General features: G+C 44.4%; 1 protein-coding gene across 8 annotated transcripts in view; it reads left to right on the forward strand.

Annotated features, from left to right (window-relative positions):
* LOC120530126 (RNA-binding Raly-like protein) overlaps window positions 1-18,889 on the forward strand; it is a 1,108,526-nt gene that overhangs the window by 553,212 nt on the left and 536,425 nt on the right. For 7 of the 8 annotated variants that reach the window (XM_039754308.1, XM_039754312.1, XM_039754310.1 and 4 more), the window contains exon 3: window positions 1,191-1,284. The exons of the other annotated variant lie outside the window; for it this stretch is intronic. The gene's annotated coding sequence lies outside the window, so the exon portion shown is untranslated. The remainder of the gene's footprint in view (window positions 1-1,190; window positions 1,285-18,889) is intronic. 8 annotated transcript variants of the gene reach the window in all.

The following is an 18,889-nucleotide window of genomic DNA, read 5'->3' on the forward strand; positions in this document are numbered from 1 at the left end:
TTGATATTTGGACTTCTTCACGCATTATATACTTCACGTTATTATTAGAAATAACATGGAAAAACTTTCCGTTTTAGGTATGTGTTCAGCATTTCTTGCCTCTCTTGCATTTCCTGATGTAAGCCTCCCCATTAATCCGGGCTTGGGACCGGCACAAAGAAAGATGGTTTGTGCATCTTCTGTGGCTCGATTAAAACAGATCGATAAATAAGTTCCAATAAATGTGATAAAAACCAAAACAGAATCCAGTTCCATTTTTTCTTGATCCCCAGTGTGTCTCTCTCTCAGATTTGCTTCTACTGCTTACCCTCTGGGTCTCCTAAGCAGGCCTTAGACACTGGAGAACATAGTTAACCCTTTTCAGCAATCGCTTTAGCAACCTCAGCCGGTACCCACTGGAACCTCCACAGCGTGACACCTTCGTCCCACCACCACTGATCCTTCGATCCCTGAGCTGCTCCAAATTGTCAACAGGAGTGACCTGCCCCTCAAGTGCCATTTCTTTCACTCTCTCTCTCACGGGACAGCCAGATCGCTTCATCACCTCTCCTCCTTCATAGGCTGATGGCTCAAATTTCTCTCTCTTCCTCTAGCACGTCTTTTCTTCTCTATTCTCTACGTCTGTCCTTCCCTTGTGAGTGTAGATGCTGTCCTTGCTGATCCAGGGATGGCTGTGCGCTCTCACATGAATGAGCAGTCAGCCAGTTTCCCCCTCAATCACAGCTTTTCACCACCACTCGGCCACACCTGACTTCAGCTCTGTTGGGTTTGATGGAGACAGCAGGCTGCTTGCTGCTTGTGCTGATCGACACAATTGCAAAACAAAAGATTCTGATGAGAAGAGGTGCGAATAAATTTAATGTGGCCTGGGATTACGAGTACAGAGCTGCATTATTCTTAAAAGTCACGCGCCTCCATGGACCCCGACTCACTTCACCACAGAGATGTGCTGTGGCAGGTGCATTAGCAATACTTCCTCTCATCCTCAGATGTCTGGGTCCCTGTTTGGTCACCACCGTCTCTTGTGTGACACTAAACAGGCCCGGTTAGAGCTCTGGGTCATGGACTGATGTTGCTGCCACTTCAGGTTCTGAAAGTCACGCACTGCCTGTGAAAATGCTCTGGGAAAACTGCCATTAAGTAAAAAACTTCCAAGAGTTACAAGCAGCTGTCTCCTTCTTCTCTTCCAGGGCTGCTGTCATCTTCAAGAAGGACAAAAAGCAGAGGAACTAAATCCTGGCAGCCTTGCTTTGGATTGAGTCACAGTGACCAAGAGTTTACTGAGTGAGTATGAAAAAAGGCTCTGGGATAGGTGGGAAAAAGGCTTGGAGAACATTTGGACTTGTCATAGCTAGGTCTTACAGTCTTAGCACCAGAGATATATTTTGTAAGAACATAAAATCCATCTGTGGGTATTCATAATCACGCCTCAGATATCTGAAAGTGTCATTCTAATACTGGCTTTGAGTATTTTGGATGTTGTGTGTTTTCAGCTTGTAGCGGTGCTACATGAATGGGGACGTCTTAATTGCGTTTTGTGCCGAGTCGCGTCATTTATAGCGTCGTCCCGTTTATAGAGTCTTTTGTGTCTGTTTAAATTTTTCCCCCTGGAAACAAAGGGGGAAGGAGAATGCTTTGTGAACCGCGACCCCTCGTGATAGTTTTCCCTGTCAAACACGTCAATTCCATTTGGGCCATCACTATTTAAACAAGAGGACGTAAGGAAAAGAAAATCGCTTACAACGCCAACACTTCCCCAAAGAGAAATGAGCCAAGAGAGAGGTGACCGATCCGGATCACTTTACACCTTTTCCTGCCGTTAACGCGAGCCATTAATGACTTTGCCATTGCTACGCAAAACCCCGGGATTCCGGATTATACTGAGAATTATACGGTGAGACTGCTTTGTTGGCGTTTGGGAGAGGAGCAAGTCAACAGTTTCTTTTAAATATAATTGCCATAGGACACTTTCCAGCTGGGTGTGGCGGATGGCCGGGGCCCAAGCCCGGCCGGGACGACCCTTTGACACGTGGTCCGGGGAAACAGCCATGGGCTACACACTACTTAACTCCAGAACGCTTGGTGGTAGCCCCCCTGGGCCGCCACTGGGACACAGGCATGGGACTTCGGAGCTCAGCCTTGTTTTTGGCCACCACCAGGGGGAGCTGCATGGCTTCCTGAGCCCATGCGGGTGGCAATGCAGCCACACCCGGAAGTGCAGCCAGAGGCAGGTTATCAAGCACCTGCAGCACTTCTGGGTGGATCATAAAAGGAACCATCAGCCACCATTAAAAGAGCCAGAGTCGGGAGGAGGAGGACGAAGCTGCCTGGTGTAGTAGTGGAGTAGTGTGCCTTTTGTTTTGGTTTGTGCTTTTGGGACTGTGCTGTGGCTGAGGGGCACGAGGAAGACGTGTCCCCCAGATGAAGAAAAATACATTTCTTTTATTTTTACGCGCGCCTCCCTGTTTCTTTGTGCCGGGTCTTGCACCGACATAGCACCTTTTCACATGGGCCAGGTCACATTCACTATTCACCCTCCGCTTAATCTTTTGGACTTTCATGTGTGTTTCATGTTCTCTATGTATCTTATTTGTTTCATGTTCAGTTCTTCAGTGGAGGGACAAGGAAGGGTTGGTGCCGTTTATTTATCGAAGCGACTTTTTATTATTATTACATAGTGCCTGTCACTATTGATGTTGTGTGTGGTGTGGGGGTTTTGGTGGGAGTGAAATATATATTGTTTTGTTGTTTGTTTCTTTTCACCATCAATATATATATATACACATATATATAAACTGCTCCAAAAATTAAAGGAACACTTTGAAAACACATCAGATCTCAATGGGAAAAAGAAATCCTCCTGGATATCTATACTGATATAGACTGGGTAATGTGTTAGGAACGAAAGGATGCCACATCGTTTGATGGAAATGAAAATGATCAACCTACAGAGCCCTGAATTCAAAGACGCCCCAAAAATCAGAGTGAAAAATTATGTGGCAGGCTAGTCCATTTTGCCCAAATTTAATTGCAGCAACTCCAAATTGTACGCAGCACTTTGTATGGCCCCTGTGTTCTTGTATACATGCCTGACAACATCGGTGCATGCTTCTAATGAGATGACAGATGGTGTTGTGGGGGATCTCCTCTCAGATCTGGACCAGGGCATCACTGAGCTCCTGGACAGTCTGAGGTGCAACCTGGTGGCATTGGATGGACCAACACATAATGTCCCAGAGGTGTTCTATTGGATTTAGGTCAGGAAAGTGTGGTGGCCAGTCAATGGTATCAATTCCTTCATCCTCCAGGAACTGCCTGCATACTCTCACCACATGAGGCCAGGAATTGTCGTGCACCAGGAGCCACTGTACCAGCATAGGGTCTGACAATGGGTCCAAGGATTTCATCCTGATACCTAATGGCAGCCAAGGTGCCTTTGTCAAGCCTGTAGCGGTCTGTGTGACCCTCCATGGATATGCCTCCCCAGACAATCATTAACCCACCACCAAACTGCTCATGCTGAATGATGTTACAGGCAGCATAATGTTCTCCATGGCTTCTCCAGACCCTTTCACTTCTGTCACGTGCTCAGGGTGAACCTGCTCTCTTCTGTAAAAAGCACAGGGCACCAGTGGTGCATCTGCCAATTCTGGTATTCTATGGCGAATGCCAATCGAGCTGCATGCTGCTGGGCAGTGAGCTCAGGGCCCATTAGAGGACACCCTCATGAAGTCTTTCTGGTTGTTTGGTCAGAGACATTCACACCAGTGGCCTGCTGGAGGTCATTTTGTAGGGCTCTGGCAGTGCTCATCCTGTTCCTCCTTGCCCAAAGGAGCAGATACTGGTCCTGCTGATGGGTTATGGACCTTCTATGGCCCTCTCCAGCTCTCCTAGAGTAACTGCTTGTCTCCTAGAATCTCCTCCATGCCCTTGAGACTGTGCAGGAGACACAGCAAACCTTCTGGCAATGACACGTATTGATGTGCCATCCTGGAGAAGTTGGACTACCTGTGCAACCTCTGTAGGGTCCAGGTATCACCTCATGCTACCAGTAGTGACACTGACTGTAGCCAAATGCAAAACTAGTGAAGAAACAGTCAGAAAAGATGAGGAGGGAAAAATGTCAGTGGCCTCCACCTGTTAAACCATTCCTGTTTTGGGGGTCATCTCATTGTTGCCCCTCTAGTGCATCTGTTGTTAATTTCATTAACACCACAGCAGCTGAAACTGATTAACAACCCCTCTGCTACTTAACTGACCAGATTAATATCCCATAAGTTTTATTGACTTTATGCTATACTCTGATTAAAAAGTGTTCCTTTAATTCTTTTGAGCAGTATATATATATATATATATATAATGAGGAGTTTAGCTCTGTGAATATCTACTGTATTAAAACGCAATAGTGAGAACAGAACATATATATATATATATATATATATATATATATATATATATATATATATATATATATATATATATGTTCTGTTCTCACTATTGCGTTTTAATACAGTAGATATTCACAGAGCTAAACTCCTCATTTCATCAATATGACGACTCGGAGACTGACTTGACACGAGGTTTATAAATCTCCAGTTCATTAATAAAGAGCAGGTGTGAAACTGCAAGTAAAGAAACAAAATATTCAGCATGCAAATAACAAACAGTTGGATAACAGCTTCAAACTATAAGTAGCAGTACAGAACGGTAACATTTTACAAATATAAACTTACCGGTTATACTTCGCTGTATGTGTTTGTGACAGATACTGTACCTTCATCGGGGACGCCCCACTGTAAGGTGGCTCAGGAAGGACAAACATCACAAAGCATGCATATCTGATGTGGTGGATGGCCAGGGTCCATGCCAGGCCGGGACGCCCCTTCACTGTATATTCAGGGGGAGCAAGCCTGGATGGTGCAATAATAATAATAATATTAATAATACATTTTATTTATTGGTAGGCACCTTTCTAAACACTCAAGGACACGGAACAATAGATAAAACACAGATTATAAACAAAAGTAAAATACAAAAAGTTTAAATCAGACAGAGCAATTGTAATCAAAGAGAAGAAGCGGTCTTAAAGAAATGAGTTTTAAGTTTAGATTTGAAAAGTGAAAATGAGTCAATATTTCTAAGCTCAGGTGGCAGTGAGGTCCAGAGCAACTGAATGCTGTGCTCCCCACAGTGGTAAGATGGATGAAGGGGACAGTCAGGTGGATGGAGGAAGAGGATCTGAGGGTGCGGGAGGGAATGGCAACATGGAGGAGGTCAGACAGATATGGAGGGGTGAGGCTGTGGAGAGCCTTAAAAGTCAGTAGGAGAATTTTGAATTGAATTCGGAACTTAACTGGAAGCCGTTTCCTCCCACAATCCAAAGACATGCAGGTTAGGTGGATTGGCAATTCTAAATTGTCCTTAGTGTGTGCTTGGTGTGTGGGTGTGTTTGTGTGTGTCCTGCGGTTGGTTGGCACCCTGCTCAGGATTGGTTCCTGCCTTGTGCCCTGTGTTGGCTGGGATTGACTCCAGCAGACCCCCGTGACCCTGTATTCGGATTCAGCGGGTTAGAAAATGGATGGATGGAACTGGAAGCCAATTAAACTGCTGCAAGACGGGAGTGAGATAGTGAATAGAGGGAGTTCTAGTAATGATGCGGGTGGGCAGCTGAATTCTGAACCAGTTGAAGCTTATAAAGAGAATTGCAAGAAAGACCAAAGAAAAGGGAATTGGAGTAATCCAGACGAGAGGTGACAAGGCAATGAACGAGGATAACAGTGGTGTGGGGAGTGAGGGACGGGGGGCGAATACGACTAATGTTACGTAGGCCAGGACCTACTGGATTTCATAAAATGACGTGACGTGCCAGTGGACACTATGGATTACCAGCCACTTGACTACTTCAAGCTGTTTTTGACCAGAAAGTGCCTTTCAGTTTATGAGAGAGGAGACAAGCAGATATGTAATGCGTATGTGAATTTACATTCTGCAGGGGCTCATGGAACATAAACCAGAGTCATAATTTCCATAAGTAAGAATTTTTTGTTGGTTGGCGTGTGAAGCCATTGCTTTGTGAGATTTCTGGCAAAATATTCAGCCCTGGGATAAAAAGGGAAAAAATAATAATTAGCCCTCAAAGAGTTAAAAGACCCTAAATTCCTACTGTTTACCACACTACTTGGTCGCTTATTCCAAGTGCCTGGGGTTCTCTGTGTAAAGAAAAGCTTTCTAAGGTTTGTGTGAAATTTCAACTTAATGAGTTTCCAACTGTGTCCCCGTGTTCTTGATGAACTCATTTTAAAGTCACCGTCTTGATCCACTGTACTGATTCCATTCATTATTTTAAACACTTCACTCAGGTCTCCCCTTAATCTTCTTTTCCTTAAACTGTAAAGGCTCAGCTCTTTTAATCTTTCCTCCTAACTCATCCCCTGTACTCCTGTAATCAGCCTAGTCACTCTTCTCTGGACTTCTTCTAGTGCTGCTATGTCCTTTTTGTAGCCTGGAGACCGAAACTGCACACAGGACTCCATATAAACATTTATGGATGTGGTGAGAGAAGACATGCAGGTGATGGGTGTAACAGAGCAAGATGACGAGGACAGGAAGAGATGGAACAAGATAATCTACTGTGGTAACCCCTAAAGGGAGCAGCCGAAAGAAAAAGACCTTTTCTAGTGCTGCTATGTCTTTATGGAGACCAAAACTGCATACAGGACTTCAGATGAAGCCTCACCAGTGTGTTATAAAACTTAAGCAGACCCTCCAGTGACTTGTACGCCACACATCAAGGCGCTATATAACCTGACATTCTGTTTGCCTTCTTAATGGCTTCTGAACACTGTCTGGACATTGATGGTGTAGAGTCCACTACGAATCCTAAATCCTTCTCATAAGGTGTACTCTCGATTTTTGGTCCTCACATTGTATATTCAAAGATTTTTACAATCCTAAATGTTTTAATATTTTACATTTCAAGTCAAGTCAAGTTGTGGAGCATGCACTGGTACAGCATGTTGCCGCACTTACCACACGATGAAACAACTCGGGATCCCGGTTGGCAACCCCCCAGGCAGACACACGGTCCAGTCCCACCCTCTGGAAATGACCCTCTATCTGCCGCAGCCAGGTGTTACGTGTGCGACCCCTTGGCCTGGTCCAACCACTCAGGTCCCCAACAATGAGGATCTTATGAGCTGGATCACCCTCGGGGAAACGCGTCACATGGCTGTAGTGCCGTAACTGACGCTCCCTCACAAAGCAGGTAATGTGCCTCATTCAGGACTCCATGAGCAACACAAACGATTTTCTGGACAGACACAGTACGAAAGGAGTCCAGTCTTCACCTCAGGTCACTGGATAGCATCCATGTCTCATAACCATATAGCAAGACAGGAAGCACCAGGACTCTAAACACTTGGACCTTCATCCTTTAGCATAGATATCGGGAGCGCCACACACTCCTTTCCAGCAACTTCATGACCCCCCATGCTGTTCCAATCCATCTACTGATTTCATAGGCAGAGTCACCAGAGATGTGAATGTCACTGCCAAGGTAAGTAAACTTCTCAATGAGGTCGACACTCTCACCGCAGACAGGCACACTACTGATAGCCATGCCCAAGAGATCATTAAAGGCCTGGACATTGGTTTTTATCAGGACACTCGCAATCCCAGACCCTCAGACTCCTCGCTCAGTCTTTCAAGAGCCTGGATCAGAGACTCCATTGACTCTGCAAAGATCACAGCGTCTTCAGCAAAGTCAAGATCCATGAATCTTTCTTCACCAACAGATGCCTTACATTTCCTGACATTAAATTTCATTGTCCATAAATCTGCCCAAGCTTGTCTGCTGTCCAAGTCCCTCTGTGATGGATTATCAATTATCTGTCAATTCACCTATCTTGGTATCATCTGCAAACTTAACCAGCTTATTATTTATATTCTTATCCAAATTATTTATATCTATTAAAAATAACAGCAGCCCCAGGACTGACCCCTGCTGGACACCTTTCTTATCATCGGCCAATTTTGATGAGGGTCCTCTCACCATTACCCTCTCCTTCCTGTGTCTGAGCCAATTCTGAATCCATCTACATCATACCCTGAACTGACACTTCTTTTAGTTTTGAGTTGCTCTCAATGTTAACGTTTACCCCCCCGGGTGGAATTGAAGAGTTAGATAGATAGATAGATAGATAGATAGATAGATAGATAGATAGATAGATAGATAGATAGATAGATAGATAGATAGATAGATAGATAGATAGATAGATAGATAGATAGATAGATGCTTCATTAATCCCCAAGGGGGAATTCCCATACTCCAGCAGCAGCATACTGATAAAGAACAATATTAAATTAAAGAGTGATAACAATGCAGGTATAACAGACAATAACTTTGTATAATGTTAGCGTTTACTCCCCCTGGTGGAATCGTAGAGTCATATAATGTGGGTCTCCTCAGTCTGTCAGTGGAGCAGGATGGTGACAGTAGTCTGTCGCTGAAGCTGCTCCTCTGTCTGGAGATGATCCTGTTCAGTGGATGCAGTGGATTCTCCATGATTGACAGGAGTCTGCTCAGCGCCCGTCGCTCTGCCACGGATGTCAAACTGTCCAGCTCCGTGCCTACAATAGAGCCTGCCTTCCTCACCAGTTTGTCCAGGCGTGATACGTTTCTCTTCTTTATGCTGCCTCCCCAGCACACCACCGCATAAAAGAGGACGCTCACCACCACCGTCTGATAAAACATCTGCAGCATCTTATTGCAGATGTTGAAGGACGCCAGCCTTCTAAGCAAGTATAGTCGGCGCTGTTCTCTCTTACACAGAGCATCAGTATTGGCAGTCCAGTCAGCTGCACTCCCAGGTATTTATAGGTCTGTACCCTCTGCACAGTCACCTCTGATGATCACGGGGTCCATGAGGGCCCTGGACCTCCTTAAATCCACCAACAGCTCCTTGGTTTTGCTGGTGTTCAGTTGTAGGTGGTTTGAGTCGCACCATTTAACAAAGTCCTTGATTAGGTTCCTATAGTCCTCCTCCTGCCCACTCCTGATGCAGCCCACGATAGCAGTGTCATCAGCGAACTTTTGCACATGGCAGGACTCCGAGTTGTATTGGAAGTCCCATGTTTGTTGGCTGAACTTGACCGGAGAAAGTCCAGTCCCCTGCGGCGCTCCTGTGCTGCTGACCACAATGTCAGACCTGCAGTTTCCGAGATGCACATACTGAGGTCTGTCTGTAAGATAGTCCATGATCCATGCCTGACCTCTCATGTGGCACCTCATCAAATTCTTTCTGAAAGTCAAGACGATAGAAGCGGCTGTTCAACCCAATTCATGACTGGGATGTGGGCTTGTGATTGTTCCCCCTGAACTAAGAATTCCCAGTCAGTGCGAGTCAGAAGCGCACACTGATTAAGCTCCTTCCCTTTGTACACACCAGCCATACCTGTGAGTTACTTAATTGAGGAGGCTGATGTCTTCTTTAAATGTTAAACTGTATTGCCATCTTTGTACTTGAGTTCACGGTTATCATTCCTGACATTTATCCACCTTCTCCTTGACTATTTGTTCTCCTTTTCTTTTAATGTTTCCAGGCTGGACAAATCCTTAAAATGAGCCTAACTTAATATGATAAAACAACAGTAGGCTACACTTGTAACCATGAAATGGATCTTCCTTGAAGGTAAAGCCGTACCGTTTCCACCCATTCTGAATGTGTGTTTTCGACTTATCTCTTTTACTAAATGACTGAATTCTTGCACGCAGCTGCCTACACTCTCTAAAAGAAAATAAAAAGCAAAAAAAAAAAGAGACAAAAATGACACTCAGTTGGAACATCCAGGTGCCAAGCAGCTGGCTTACTCACAGCAAAGCCGTCTAGCTGTTTCAGTCTGCAGGGCGCTGTCACTCAAACACACTCGCTCGTGACCGACGGGCTCACTCGTGCAGAAAAGACAAAGAATCGCCACCATTCACGCTTTACTTGTCTGCCGAGGACGGCATGTAGAGTTCACTCAAAGTTTTCTTAACCTCCAAACTCAATACCTTCTTCCCCACTTGATGTGTGATCAAATATAACGGCATCAACCTCAGGGCGAGCTGACCACAGAATATAAAAGAAGAGCTTACAACATCTAATATCTACAACAGACGGGGACAAATGTGCTGGTCCCCTTACAGCTCATTGAAAAAGTGCTGCACGCCTCCTGAAAAGTCATGACATGAAAAGCAACTGACCCGTGTCTACCTTGCACGCCTTTGATACGTAAAGAAAAGCAAATGTGACAAGAGATCAAGTGCTGCTTATTCTATAAAGATCTTCAAAAATGGCCTGGACACATTAATTGGGACCCATGGAAGAGATCCTAAATAACTGGATTTGAGGGATTTGTCAAACTCGCCATTTTCTTCAATTTCTATCACAAATGTGTCTCTCCAATTGTTCAATCAGTCATTCAGCCAATGTAAATGGAGAAAAATCAGCTGTTTGGTGTCATCGTGTGTCTCACACTGACCATGGACCAGAGAAAGCAAAGGAGAGACCTGTCTGAGGAGATAAGAAAGAAAATGATAGACAAGCATGTTAAAGGCAAAGGTTAGAATACCACCATCTCCAAGTGGCTTGATGTTCCTGTGACAACAGTTGCAAATATTATGAAGAAATTTAAGGTAAATAGGACTGCAGCCAACCTCCTAAGAGGAAAATGGACTCCATAAAGAGCAGAACGTTAATGAGAATAGCCAAGGACAACTTCCAAAGATATCCAAGCTGAACTCCAAGGTCAAGGTCCATTAGTGTTGCTTTTTAAGTGACAGTGGGCTTAATGGAAGAAGACCCCAGGAGGAATCCACTGCAAGAAAGCCAGACTGGAATTTGCTGAAATGCATATTGACAAGCCACACTGCTTCTGGGAGAATGTTCTTTGGAGAGATGAGACAAAACTGGAGCTTTTTGGCAAGTCACATCTGTTCTATGTCCACAGACTAAGAAATTAAACTTTCAGAGAAAAGAACACCAACACCATAGCTACTGTGAAATGTGGAGGAGGCTCAGTGATATCTTGGTGCTGATTTGCTATGTCTGGCATGGGGTGTATTGAGTCTGTGAGAGGAACAATGAAATCTCGAAACAATCACAACATTCTGTAGTCAAACGTCCTGCCCAGTGTCAGACAGTTCTGTCTCAGTTGCTGGTCATGGATATTCATCTTCTTTCAGCTACTTCCTTTAGGGGTTGCCACAGTAGATTATTTTGTTTCATCTCCTCCTGTTCTCGTCATCTTGCTCTGTTACACCCATCATCTGCATGTCTTCTCTCACCACATCCATAAACCTTCATATGGAGTCCTGTGTGCAGTTTTGGTCTCCAGGCTTTAAAAAGGCCATAGCAGCACTAGAAAGGTCCAGAGAAGAGCGACCACGCTGATTCAGGGCCACAGGGGATGAGTTATGAGGAAAGATTAAGAAAGTTGAGTCTTTACAGTTTAAGCAGAAGAAGATTAAGAGGAGACCTGAGTGAAGGGTTTAAAATTATAAAGGTAATTAGTCCAGTGGATCGAGACTTCCTCTTCTTTTGGCTGCTCCTGTTAGGGGTTGCCACAGTAGACCATCTTGTTCCATATCTTCCTGTCCTCGTCATCTTGCTCTGTCACACCCATCACCTGCATGTCTTCTCTCACCACATCCATAAGCCTCCTCTTCTCCTTTGACTTGGCAGCTCTATCCTTAGTACCCTTCTTCCAATATACCCAGCATCTCTTCTCTGCAAAGCAATCTTGCCTCTCTGACTTTGTCTTCCAACCATCCAACTTGCGCTGACCCTCTAATGTCCTCATTTCTAATCCTGCCCATCCTTGTCACACCCAATGCAAATCTTAGCATCTTTAGTTCTGCCACCTCCAGCTCTGTCTCCGTCTCCTGTTTTTTGGTCAGTGTCACCGTCTCCAACCCATATAACACAGGAGCAGGATAACGAGGCAAATCACAGTTAAAAGTACCAAGAATGGCTAAGAACCAAACATTAGACTATTCTGAGCTGGACTTCTGTGAACCCTGATTTAAATCACTCAAACATCTATGGTGTGGACCACCAGCCACCTCGACCCGACACAGGCAAACAGAGACACAAGTCCAGGACACAACACACTTTTATTTTCCCACGTGGGAAACGCTTTCTCTTGTTTCTCACCTCACAGGACAGTTACAACAAAGACAGTCCACAGCACTTTCTCTTCCTTCTCCTCTTTCTCCCACTTCGTCTCCCTTCTTCCTGACTCTGGCTTACCGAGTAGTGGTTGCTGGCTCCTTTTATAAGGCACCTGGAAGTGCTCCAGGTGCACGTTGACCTACTTCTGGCAGCACTACTGGGAGTGGCAGATGTGCTGCAACCAAGGGCTCAGCAGTAGTTACAACACCCCCTGGCAGCGTCCACGAACCCCAAAAGGGCTACACCAACTCCCAAGGAGCCCTGTGGGAATCTGAGGCACTGCTACAACCCAGTTGGGCTGCCACTTAGTGCTTGGGAGGAGATAATGCTCAGGATACACTCCCTGCCCTTGTCCTTCCAACGTAGAGGAACCTCAGCGAAGCAAGGGCCCCAGCCATATGCCATAATGGAAAGAACTGAAACATGCAGTCTGAAGAAGACCCCCCTTCAAACCTGACCCAGCTGGAGCAAACAACCTGTGGACACCTTGCAGAAGTCTCGTGGAGAGCTGCGATTACAAACTCTAAAGGTTTTGCAACCAAATATTAGGCAAAGGGTCCCCTCATTTTTGTTCATGCCGTTTTCATTTGTGTTATTCTTTGAAATAAACAGTGGAATCAAAATCAAAAGCAAAGTCTGAGTTTTGATAATTACAGAATAAACAATGATGGGTGTCACTTATTTTGATCAGTTTCATGTTAGTTCTCCGACAATTGTTGGGGGGGTCTTCCTTTTTTCTTGGAGGGGTACAAACACGGATATATTTCCGGCACCGTCGCAAGAGGCAGCCATTCCAGCAGCTCCGTGTATGACTTTATCTTTGTATCTATTTTTTCTCTGTTTCACTGATCACTTCTACCACTTTCTTTTATGTGAAATCGCTCCCTGGACATTTGAATTTCCCCTTGGGATTAATAAAGTATCTATCTATCTATCTATCTATCTATCTATCTATCTATCTATCTATCTATCTATCTACATTTGTCCACATCGATATGCTTGGGTCTTTCTTCTTCTTTCGGCTGCTCCCGTTAGGGGTTGCCACAGTGGATCATCTTCTTCCATATCGATGTACTTGGGTAAAGAAGAGAAAATGATCAGTTGTTGCCAAATTTGAAACACGAATGAGGCCGAGGCTTTTTGTCTTGTCACATCCAAATTGGCGTCCTTTGTCTCTGACCTGACAGACCATTGATTTTAGCGTAGACTGAAATTTACACATAAGAGCAACATTGGGCTAGCAATGAAGGAGAGAAAATAAAGCTTTAGTTGTACAATTCCCCCTTTCCAAAAGTATTGGAACAGCAAGGCCGATGAATTTGATTTTGCTGTGCTCTTGATCGAGCTGCCCTATAGAACATTCTGAGGATTCGCGGGGACCCCTCGAGGTTGCTGGATATCATGGCCGGCCTGTACACTGGTACTGTGAGTGCTGTGCAGAGTGGAGGCAGGACCTCTGCGATTTTCCCAGTTAATTCTGGGGTTCGTCAGCGGTGTGTTCTGCTCCTACTCTGTTCAATGTTTGTATTGACTGGGTGTTGGGCAAGGTCGTGGGGTCCAGCGGCTGTGGGGCATCTGTTAGTGAAGAAAGATTCACGTATCTTGACTTTGCTGACGATGCTGTGATCTTTGCAGAGTCAATGGAGGCTCTGATCAGGATGCTCGAGAGATTGAGTGAGGAGTCTAAGTGTCTGGGCTTGTGAGTCTCCTGATAAAAACCAACATCCAGGCCTTTAAGGACCTCTTGGGCACGGCCATCAGCAGTGTGTCTGTCTCTGGGGAGAGTGTCAACCTTGTCAAGAGGTTTACTTACCTTGGCAGTGACATTCATGTCTCTGGTGACTCTTCCAAGACTGAGAGAGTATGGGGGGTCATGAGGTCACTGGAAAGGGTGTGTGGCGCTCCCGATATCTCTGCAAAAGGACAAAGGTCCAAGTCTTTAGAGTCCTGGTGCTTCCTGTCTTGCTATATCGTTGCGAGACATGGACACTATCCAGTGACCCGAGACGAAGACAGGACTCCTTTGGTGCTGTGTCTGTCTGGAAAATCCTTGAGCACCGTTGGTTTGACTTTGTGTTGCTCATGGAGTCCCGAATGAGGCACATGACCTGCATTGTGAGGGAGCGTCAGTTACGGCACTACGGCCATGTGGCGCGTTTCCCCGAGGGTGATCCGGCTCGTAAGATCCTCATTGTTGGGGACCCAAGTGGCTGGGCCAGGTCAAGGGGTCGCCCACGTAACACCTGGCTGCGGCTGATAGAAGGTCATTTCCGGAGGGTGGGACTGGGCCGCTTGTTTGCCTGAAGGGTTACCAACCGGGATCCCAAGTTGTTTCGCCGTGTAGTGGGTGCAACAACGTGCTGTACCAGTGCATGCTCCCCAACTTGTGCTCTTGCAGACATTTGAGTGTGAGATCAAAAGATGAAGAGTTTTAGCTTTTATTCCCTGGTATTGACATCTTGATACGTTAAACAACACAGGACAGACCGCATTTTGTATCAACCCACCCAGGTTTTTCCAAGTAAGCAAAAATATCGGAATATGAGATATCAGGCGTGTCAGAGAAGTTTGATTGTTGGATCATGAAGTAGCCCTGGATGTCTACTCTCACTTTAAGCTTTGGCTTTCACCTGCGAAGTCTGCATTTGTAGTTAATTAAGGAGGTTTAGGCCAACATTGCATGCTAATTTTATCAGACTTTGTCTTTGGTTTACATCTTGGGTTCAGACGCCGAATGGTTGTCTTTGTGGGTTACACCTCATCTTTCATCAAAAAGGAAATGTTATTCGAACATCCCAGTCAAAGTCTTAACACCAATGACACTACTAATAACAACAACGATTTATTTCTATAGCACATTTTCATACAAATGATGGAGCTCAAAGTGATTTACAGGATGAAGAAAAAAATAAAAAGACAAAATATAAAAGAAAAGAAAATTTGGGAACACTAATTAATATAGAATAAAAGTGAGGTCTGATGGCCTCCAGATGGGCGGGACGGTGGCGCAGTGGGAATCATTGCTGCCTCACAGTAGGGAGACCCGGGTTTACATTCTGGGTCCTCCCTGTGTGGAGTTTGCATGTTCTCCCCGTGTCTGCGTCGGTTTCCTCCCACAGTCCAAAGACATGCAGGTTAGGTGCATTGGCGGTCCAAAATTGTCCCTAGTGTGTGTGCTTGGTGTGTGTGTGTGCACGCCCTGTGGTGGATTTGTTTCCTGCCTTGCACCCTGTGTTGGATGGGATTGGCTCCAGCAGACCCCCATGACACTGTAGTTAGGATAGAGTGGGTTGGATAATGGATGGATGGAAAAAGTCAAGACAGCTGGAGAAAAAAATAAAATCTGCAGGGGTTCTGAGGCCACGAGACCACCAAACCCCCTCTAGACATTCTACCTAACATAAATGACCTCACTTTCAGTCCTCATGGTATTCAGGGTCGACATGGAAGAACTTGATGATGACGGTCAAGTGGACTTCTGGCCTTTAATCCATTGATGTAGGGACAGCATGGTGCTTTGATCAGGTGGTGGCGGAAAGAAAACGGAAAAAGAACAGAAGAGAAAGTAGGGGATAGTACAGATTTCGAAGCCACCATGAATGATAATGATAATTAATTGAATATACAGAGCATCAGGCTTTAACTAAAATGAAGCTATGAGAAGGCCATGTTAAATTAATTAGTTTTCAGCAGTGTTTTAAAGTGCTCCACCATATTAGCCTGGCAAATTTCTATCGGTCATTTATTCCAGATTTTAGGTGCATAACAGCAGAAGGCTGCCCGCCTCACCACTTCTTTTAAGTTTAGCTCTTGGAGTTATAAGCAGTCCCTCATTTGAAGATCTAAGGTTACGATTTGGAGTGTAAGGTGAGAGGCATTCTGAGATATAAGATGGAGCAGATTATTGAAGGCTTTGTAAACCATCAACAGTATTTTAAAGTCAATTCTAAATGACACAGGTAACCAGTGTAGTGACGCTAAGACTGGTGTGATGTGCTCGGCTTTTCTTTTCCTAGTTAAGATTCTGGCAGCTGCATTCTGCACTCATTGCAATCGATTGATGTCTTTTTTGGGTGGTCCTGAGAGGTGTGCTAGGTGGAGTGGTGGCTCTGAGGCTGGAGATTTGCTCTGGTAATCGGAAGGTTGCCGGATCAAATCCTGTAAATGCCAAAAGTGACTCTACTTCATTGGGCCCTTGAACAAGGCCTTTAACCTGCAATTGCTCTGTCCTGGGTATGACGTTAATTTGCATCCAGCCATCCAACCTGCAGGGAAAAACCTGAGGGTTGGTGGCACAATTGGCACTCCAGCCACTATAAAAAACCTCCCACTGTTCCTTTCCATCTGAACTGGTGTGGTGCTGAGGTGTCACCCATCGCATGGCTGCACTTGGGTCCTAATCTGGATCCTGAGTTGGTTTGTCACATGGTGGGTGCGACAATGCACTGTATCAGCGCCTGCTCATAACCTCTGAGAGGTCCTGGAGCAGATTATTTAAGTCTTTGTAAACTATCAGCTTTATTTTAAAGTCAATTCTAAATGACACAGGTAACCAGTGTTGTGACGCTAAGACTGGTGTGATGTGCTCAGATTTTCTTTTCCTAGTTAAGATTCTATCAGCTGCATTTTGCACTCGTTGCAATCAATTGAAGTCTTTTTTGGTAGTCCTGAGAGGAGTGCGTTGCAGTGTGAACTAATTTCTCAGCATCTAACTTTTGCTATATTTCTTAAGTGGAAAAATGCTGTCCTAGTAATCTGATTAATATGTGATTTAAAATTCAGGTCAGAGTCAACTCTAAATTCTTTACCTCCACCTTGCCTTTTAAGCCTAATGCATCAAGTTTATTTCTAATTCCCTCATTATATCCATTTTTGCCAATCACTAAAATTTCTGTTTTCTCCTTATTTAGTTTGAGAAAATTACTACTGAGCCATTCAGAAACACAAGTAATACATTGTGCAATGAGATAGTTAGGCCAGCAGTGATGCTTACTCTGTAGTATGAATGTGGACCCCAATGTCCCCCAGTGCATTGATGGGGACACTGTGCAATAAAAATGGCGCCGTCCTTCAGGTGAGATCTTAAACTAAGGTCCTGATTCTCTGAGGTCATTAAAGACCCCTGGACATCCTTTATAAAGAGTAGGGGTGTATCCTGATGGTCAGACTAAATTGCCCACCATAGCCTAGTGATTCTGACCCCTAAATCATCCCCTGTCTCTCTCACTCCTTCACCACCTGGTAGCTAATGTGTGGTCAGTGTAGTGGTGAAAAAATGGCCGGCATCACATCATCCAGGTATATACTGCAAATTAGTGGTGCCTGAAGTGGTTCCCTGAAGCACTCTGAGCAGTGAGAAAAAGTGTTCTATAAATGTAAAGAATTATTATTAATTATTAGCACAAATGACAACAGAGAGAAACCTCTTTTGATGTAACGAGAAACTTGGATGACCAGGAAGTGCACGTCGCCCACCGTTTAACCTGTCAAGATGATGACATCAGGGCCGCACACCTCCAAGTGCAGCTGAATAGCATCACTATAACATGTGGTGATGTGCATGAAAACCAAGATGGTGCTGGACATAAAAAGACATAAAAAAAGCAAAAAAATCATAATTTTTTTAAAATGACATTCCAGCAAGAAAAAAAAAATAATGGAATTGAATTCTGTGACTTCAAAACTTGTAGATGCAAATAAGAAAAGAGAAAAATAGGTTTAGAATAAATTAATTATAAATGCCAATCATGATGCTCTACAGTTCTTGTACGCCCCGTCCTCCATATTGTGAAGTGCTTTGTGATGGGACTTGCTTGTTATGGGTATTGTGAGGAAAGATTGTGTCAAAAAAAAATATATATATATATATTGAGCCTCAAAGAAATAGGAGATTTAAAAAAAGCACACAAAGGAGAATGTAAAAAAATCAAACACAGAGTTGGCACAAGAGAAGTACCTGAAAATGTGGCGTCACGTCATGTTGTCTCATGGCGTTGTCTGTTATGCTAGTTTTTGTATTATGTTGTGTCATGTCACATTATGTTAGGGTGTTGTGTGATAAGCCATATCATGTCATCTCAAGTTATGTCATGTCATATGTTAACAGTATTGTCTTTATGCTGTTATTTTTTGTTATGTCACATTATGGTGTTTTGTGTCATGCCATTTGAAAGCCATGTTAGGATATCCTCTGTCTTGTTACCTCACGTTACGTTATAATAGATAGATAGATAGATAGATAGATAGATAGATAGATAGATAGATAGATAGATAGATAGATAGATAGATAGATAGATAGATAGATAGATAGATACTTTATTAATACCAAGGGAAAGTCACAAACTCCAGCAGCAGCATACTGATAAAGAACAATATTAAGTATAAGAGTGATAAAAATGCAGCTAAAACAGACAATAACTTTGTATAATGTTAACGTTTACTCCCCCGGGGTGGAATTTAAGAGTCACATAGTGTGGGGTCTCCTCAGTGTGTCAGTGGAGCAGGACGGTGACAGCAGTCTGTCACTGAAGCTGCTCCTCTGTCTGGAGATGATCCTGTTCAGTGGATTCTCCATGATTGACAGGAGTCTGCTCAGCGCCCGTCGCTCTGCCATGGATGTCAGACTGTCCAGCTCCGTGCCTACAATAGAGCCTGCCTTCCTCACCAGTTTGTCCAGG

The sequence above is a fragment of the Polypterus senegalus genome, chromosome 5 (assembly GCF_016835505.1).
Source record: "Polypterus senegalus isolate Bchr_013 chromosome 5, ASM1683550v1, whole genome shotgun sequence".
Classification (NCBI taxonomy): Eukaryota; Metazoa; Chordata; class Cladistia; order Polypteriformes; family Polypteridae; genus Polypterus; species Polypterus senegalus.